We start from the raw sequence: 7,850 nt of genomic DNA, 5'->3' as shown, positions 1-7,850 counted from the left end.
AATCCATTCGGCCAAAAGAATTTTCTTTTTTCCCCATTTTTAAAAACATTTTTTATTTAAAGTTTTGAGTTCCAGATTCTATCCTTCCCTTCTCTGCCCCTCCCCAAGGCAGTAAGCAATCAGATATAGGTTATACATGTGCCGTTTTGTAAAACATTTTCATATTAGTCATTTTGTAAAAGAAGACTCAAATAAAAGAAAAAATGAAAGGAAGAAAGTGAAAAGGAGCAAGCTTCAGTCCGGATTTAATTAATATCAGTTCTTTCTCTGGAGGCGGAGGGCATACTCAGCATAGTCCTTTGGGAGTGTCTTGGATCATTGTATTTTGAGGATAGCTAAGTCATTTATAATTCTTCATTGAACAATATTGCCATTACTGTGTACAATGTTTTCCTGATTCTGTTCATTTCAGTATGCATCGGTTCATATAAGTCTTTCCAGGTTTTTCTGAAATCATCCTACTTTGTCATTTCTTACAGCACAATAATATTCCCTTACAATCATATACCACAGCTTGTTTAAACATTCCCCAATTGATATGCATCCCTTTAAATTACAATTCTTAGCTTAGAGCTGATATATTACACACACACACACACACACACACACACACACACACACACACATATATATATATATTTTTTTTTAAGCAATTGGGGTTAAGTAAGTTGCTCAGTTACACGGCCAGTTATTTCTGGGTGTGGTGCTAAGTATCTGAGCCTGGATTTGATCCCCAGGTCATCCCAACACTGGGACTGGTGCTCTTACTTGCTGAGCCACCTGGCTGCCCCGACATATCTAATTTTTTTAAAGCATAAGAGTGACTTTGTCACGCCCCCCCCCCCCAGAAGTTTTGTTGTTGTTTAGTCATTTCCAGTCATGTTCAACTTTTGGTAACCCCATTTGGGCTTTCCTTGGCAAAGATACTGGAGTTGTTTGCCATTTCCTTCTCCAGTTCATTTTATAGGTGAGGAACTGAAGCAAACAGGGTTAAGTGACTTGCCCAGGGTCACACAGCTAATAAGTGTCTAAGGCTGGATTTGAATTCAAGTCTTCCTGACTCCAGGGCCAGCACTCTATTCAATGCACCACCTAGATGCTTTAGTGAAATCTATTGTCTGTAGAATAAAATACAGACTTTGCATGTAGGAATTTAAAGCCCTTAGCAATCTGACTCCAGTCTTTCTTCCCAGGTGTATTTGACCTACATTCTACATTCTCTCCCCTGCCCCCCCCCCCACACACCCCACAGCTGGCTAACTTGTAATTCCTTACATTTGAACATTCTCTTCCACTTCTATGTTTCCACACAAGTCTGTTTCTCATGTCTAAAATGCATTCCCTCTTTGTTCCTACCTCTTGCATCCCTAATTTCCTTCAGGGTTCAGCCAAGTACCATCTCCTAGTGGAAGCTTTCCTGGTTGCCCAAGGTGTTAGTGACTTCTCTTGTCAAATTACCATGTGTATATATGTTTACACATTATATTTATGGATATTCATATATGTTATACATGCATGCATGTATATATTATATGTTTGTATATTATATCTCTTTTTTTGTATTTTAAAACTATTTTACACATTTAAAAACTTGATATCTGCATCCAGAGAAAGAACTAATAAAAGAAATACATATAGAATGATTTTACATATATATATATACACTCTCTATATTATCATATCTATATATTAGTGTCTAATAGCCATCTCTAGGATAGGGGGAAAGAAATTTACATGATAATTTTATTATATATTTAAAAGGAATAGCAAGTTGTACATAGATTTGCAGTTTTGTGTGCAATCATTTTTATTATACTATGTTATGGAAATATTTGTTTTCTTTCATAGATTAAAAATAAAATAAAGCTAAAAACAAACAACCCCCCCCTCAAAAAAAAAAACCCATTCATATCTCTTAAAAGAAAAGAGAACTATGTGCTAATAACATCGCCCAAATATGCTCTACACTCAGAAGTTCTCAATTTGGGTCTGTGACCTTGTTGTTGTTGTTGTTAATTTCATAACTGCATTTCATAATTGGTTTCCTTAGTAATCCTATCTATTTTATTCTGTGCATTTAAGAACATTAGTGGGAGAAGGTTTGGCAGCTGCTATATATCAGGGCTTGATTTATTGTTTTGTTGAATGTCTAGACTTAAGAAAGTGATGAAGAAAATGTTAATAATGCAGATTAACGTGTCACGGTCTTTTTGCCAATATCTCTCTATAAATCTTCCACAGGGGATGGCCCTAGTGAAAAGGATGTCTCTTTTGGGTTTTCTTAATAGTCTTTCATTTTTACATAACTTCTACTTTTTTTTTTTGCCATTAACAAGCATTTTTTTTCCCCTGTTGCTGGATCCTCATTGGGAAAAAAAGAAAGAAAAAAAAACCTTTGTAACAATTATGCACAGCTAACAAAACACATTCCCACACTGACTATGTTAAAAAAAAAATTGCATTTTGTATCTTCACAGTAAAGAGTAAGCTCCTTCAGGGTAGGCACTATTTTCTTGTTTGATTCTGTCTCAGTGCATAGCACATGTCTCACATTTAAGTGTTAATGTTTGTTAGCTTAGATTGGATTTCTATTTCTCCCTCTTTTATGGGAAAATTTGCACTGCACAGGCTACTCCATTCTCCTAGGATGCTCTCTCCCAAAATCACATCCATCTCTTTCAAAATTCTGCCTAAGACAGTTCTGCAATGAAGACTTTGGACCTGATGAAGTGCTGCTCTGATCATTTGTGCAACGCTGTTTAGTTGGATACCAAAGTTCTTATTGTGGGTGTCTAGGCAGTTTTTTGCCATCCCATTGTGAGGGGAGGAACCATGTTTCTTTTTAATTTTTACTTTATTTTTAACAGTTTTTTAACTTTTTTAAAGTTTTGAGTTCCAAATTCCCTCCCATCCTCCGGTCCCTCTCCCCCATTAAGAAGCAATAATACCCATTATACATGTAAAGTCATGTAAAACATACTCCTATATTAGCCTTGTTGCTCATCCCCCCCCACCACCACCCCCCCCGCCGCAAAAGCAACAAAAATAAAGTGGAAAAAGTATGCCTCAATCTTCACTCAGAGTTCATTAGTTCTCTCTTAAAGTTGGATAGCATTTTTCATCCTGGATCCTTTGGAATTTCTTGGATCATTGTCTTGATCAGAATAGTTGTCTTTCACAATCAATCGTTGCTATAATATCACTGTTACCGTAGTACAAGGTTTTTCTGGCTCTTTTCATTTCACTTTGTATCAGTTCACATAAGTCTTCCAGGTTTTTCTAAAACCATATTCCTTATAATTTCTTATCACACAATAGTCTTCCATTATAATCATGTACCACAACTTGTTCAGCCATTCCCCAACTGATAGGCAGGGGAGGAACCATGTTGATGGGTCCTTGTTATGGGCTGACATCTGCAGTATGTTGGAAATCCTTTTCTCAGACCCAATGGGACTTCAAATTTCCTCAGTCTCCTCTACCTGGCTTAGGAGCCAATGTCATATTTCTAAGGAAGCCATTTCTAGCCAGGCAGCATCTTTTTTTGTTTGGCTGCCAGCTTCTAATAGGCATGGACAATTATTGGGACGATGGGGTATTGTAGCAGAGAGGAAGGTACTGCCTAGGATGGCAAGTGGAGGGAGCTCCAGAAGTCAATAAAGGGGGAGGTATTACTCCTTGTCTGGAACATGCTTTAGCTACTATGAAGCATCTCAGTGGTTCAGTGAATAGAGTACTGAACTTGGAATGAGGTTAGACCTGAGTTTGAATTCAGTCTCAGACACTGGGACCCTGGGCAAATCATTTAAACTCTGCCTGTACCAGTTTCTTCATCTATAAAATAGAAATCATAATAGCATCTATCTCACTGGGTAGTTGCAAGGATAAAATAAGATAATATTTGAAAAGTGCTATGAAAACCTTAAAATACTAGCTATTATTATTAATTCTTAAAGGTGTGACCTTGGCAGGTCAACCTTATCTCACAAGCTTCTGATTCTTCAACAATAAAATGGGGATGAGAAGACCTCTTGTACCTCCCTCACTGGTTTATCTTGAGAATCAAATCAGATGATGTCAGAAAAGAGCCTTATATAAATGTCGGCTGTTATTACAGCAGGGTTGAGTTGTCAACAAGGCAGATAGATGGAAGACTGAATGGGCCATCGGGGAAGGGAACAAAGAGGAATAGGAGTGTCTGGAGAAAGCACTCCAGAATCTATCACACTGAAAGAGGTGCTTGCCCACCCTTGAAGCAGCAGCCTACATTGAGAGCCATCAGAATGAGTATTGTATAAATCAAGACAGAGCCCAGAGTCAATATGTATCTGAGGAGATAACTTGAACCCCGAATTTCCTGACTCTGAGGCCAGCTCTTTACGCCATAGGACCTCTCAGTGAGTCAGATAATAAACACTAGCTAAGTGCCTACTATGTGCCAGGCATTGTGCCAAGGGCACAAAAGAAGGACAAAAGTCATTCTCTATTCTCACAGAAGAATGGAATCTGTGGCCCCTGACCTTGAGGAGGTCACAATCAGCAAGTCCTCAATAAATGTCTTACTGAATTGAATTTTGCTATAGAGAACTGTGTATCCTACAATCTTTTCCATTGCCTTTCTCAAGTCAGGTCCCTTTTGTTTCTAAGGTCTCCTGCCTGGTGATGGGGGCAACATCAGCCTTCTACATTTCAAAGCTAGATCTAAGGTCAGTGCAGCTGCCATTCCTTTTCAGTTTTGAATCAATAAGGCTCAGCCCTGTTGAATAAAAGCCACGCCTAAAACCAGTCACAGGATTTGCAGCAGGTCTCTTTTTCTAAATCCTATTGTTATGCCTGAGGGGTCAGGCCTGAGTGGTGACCCCCATCCCTAATAACTGAAAGTCCACCCTGTTAAGGTTTATGAAATCGTTAAGGACCTACAATTTTGGAGACCCGGATTCGTCCTTGGCATTTCTACTGGAAATCTAATTGCTCCTGAATGGCTCATTTAGCTGCTGGTTCAGTCAGTGTCTGGGGACTAGAGGATCTCAAAATAATGTTTGTTGAAGTGATCTATTAAAGTTATATTTGCTCTTTTGTTCCTAAAGCTAATCCTTGCTAATTTTTAAATGCTCTTTTAATGGGCTTGTAGTCCTTAATGAGGACCATTATACAAACAAACCATTAAGTGGAGAACCAAAGTGTCAACACAAGCACAAAGTGCTCATTTTCTGGATGTTGATATACTGAAGCTGGTTGATGGACATAAGCCAGAATATACATACACAGACACATAATAACAATGGCACTCAGTTAAAATAGTGCTTGGACTATATTATCTCATTGGCCCCACACGACCAAAGAGAGCATAATGCTATCAAAGCGTCAAATCTAGGTCTCATAACTCAAAACCAGCAGTTCTACACTCCTGCTGCATTTTACACACAGCTGTGGAACTGGGACAAACGAGTTTATTAACACACACACATATCAGTGAATAACCTTATAATACAGTAAGATTTCCCAGTCTCAACTGCTGCACTTAACACTTCAAACAATATTTGATTAATAAAAAATAATTTAAGTGTTGACTGTGTGAGAGGGATTAGGTATAAAAATACAGGCGTGAAGTCCTTGCCTTCAAGAAGCTTATATTCGAAATAGGAGCAAACACATACATCAGGGTGGCAGCCAGGCAAGAACATTTTGGTTTCTAGAGTCAAAGGATAGGAGCAGAATTATAGAACAGAAGTAACGTTGGCATTGATTTGATTACTGTTTGCATAGCAAAAGGTAGAAAGGGTTGGGGAAAAGGGTGGTGGAAGGAGGGAGGGTTGATGCTACCCTGCCACCAGCAGGGCAAGTGCCTGGAGGAATAGCTAGGTGAGATGTGAAGCCTAGGATGAGGCTGGCTTGATAGTTTTTGTAACAAAATTCCCATGGGATGCAAGAATTTGGACAGTACCAGAGAGTTCTTTGTCTTTTGGGCCTGACTTATACATGCAAACACAAGCACCTCTTTATCCTCCCATGCATATGAAGACGGATTTATTAACACACCCAAATTCACAAGGACATGCTCAGACACACCTTTTCTAGCATTCAGTCTGTATCTTTGATAGCAAGTTTATTAAGGATTCTCCCACTACTGAAGCTTAGTGATTTCACCTAGGCCTAAGCGGACCCAACATGATCTTACTGCTGTCTCACTCATCAGAGTGAGAAAACTAGAGACATGCTGATGTTCTATTTTAGGTGGCCTGCCAGCTGTTATGTCCAATGTTATTCAGACAAGTGAAGATGAACTCTCTGTCTAAAGGAATTTGTTAAGACAGACCTTTTTGCTTGTGTCTGTTCATTCTGTCTTCTAGTTGATAATTTCATTTTTCCACCCCTTCCCTCCCCAAAGTGATTTTCAAGTGATCAGCTGTGATGTCATGTAACAAACCCTAGGCTGAGTCAGAGCTGGTTTCTAATCCCAACTTGGTCACAAACTGGCTTTGTGGCCTGGGGCAAATTTCATGCCTTCCTTGGACTTCAGTTTCCTCATCTGTAAAATTAGGAGGGGTAGGTGATTTAGATTTATTAGCTAAGAATGACTCTAGAGGATAAAGAGATGGCCCTGGTCTCTGGAAGATCTGGGTTCAAGTCTCACCTCTGGCATCTACTAGCTGTGTGATAATGGTTATTAGTTGTTATTCATCCTTCATTCTCAAAGAGGACCAAAGACTTGCCTGTGAATTGGATATAAGTGAAGAACCAATTCAAAAAGTAAGCAGTCTCACTCTTTCCTCCAGGGTCATTGAAGTTCAGTGGCCAGACAAAAGACAAGAACCTGGCAATGGCCAGGCATGCAGTGGGTGACCTAGGACTTGCCAAATTAGATCTTTCCCAGGTCTCAGTTAATCTGAGGCAACACCCATTCAGTGACTAAGGGGTAGCTAGGTAATAACTAAGACAAAAGATGGCCCAATTTACCATCACAAACTATCAATTTGGGAGGGGGAAGACTTAAGACTTGCTTCTGCCTAGAATAGAAAACTGCTGCTATTTACACTCATTCAAAACCATCAAAATCTTGCTGTGGACTATTCTCAAAGACTAACATTCAGAGGAGGTGCCACTCTTCATTGATAAAAGTTATGATTATTATTATTTTTGCCTTGAGCTCCCTACACAGATGAAATCAACTGTTAGGTAAAATAAATGAGGGGAGGGAATATGACTTCAGAGGAGCAGATAGTGAAGCATTTCTTCTTTCTCTTGGCAGAAGAGACAAGGTATGCAAGAAGGCATAGAAACCTCAGATATAATCACAGCTCTCTGTAACTGGAAGGAATTTTAGGACCTCATATAGTCCAAGTAACTGATTTTTTTGCTGATAAGGAAATTGAGGCCTAGAAAGATTATATGTTGATTTATTTTGCTGTAAAAATGCACATGCTTACTTTGTTACAACAAATGACAATGGTGAACTGGGGGAGGTCATGGGGAAGTAAAAAGGAAGGTAAAAAACAGCATCAATGTAATATGTATTTAAATAACAATTAATGAACATAATGAGTACATTATCAGAGAGATACCAGACAGTTTGATATCCTGTGTGTATAAGAGTCAGTCTGATGAAATTAAGTTAAAAGGCATGGATCTAAGTCCTAGCTCTAGCTGTATGACGCTGGCCTGTTCAGAGCCTCAGTTTCTGTTTCTGTAAAATGAGAAATAATAATGATGATTGACTACCTACCTCTCAGAGAGATTGGGAGGAAAGTGCTTTGTAAGCCTTAAAGTGCTACAGATATGTGAATATGGAAGAAGAGGATGCGTCTGTGACATGTGCCTCTCCTGGGTGACCCATGGCAGGGAAGCTTCTC

Source organism: Petaurus breviceps, unplaced genomic scaffold (assembly GCF_028583685.1).
Source record: "Petaurus breviceps papuanus isolate PSGF00001 unplaced genomic scaffold, PetGlider_PUasm1.0 98, whole genome shotgun sequence".
Taxonomy (NCBI): Eukaryota; Metazoa; Chordata; class Mammalia; order Diprotodontia; family Petauridae; genus Petaurus; species Petaurus breviceps.
Note: the sequence above shows the minus strand (reverse complement) of the source record.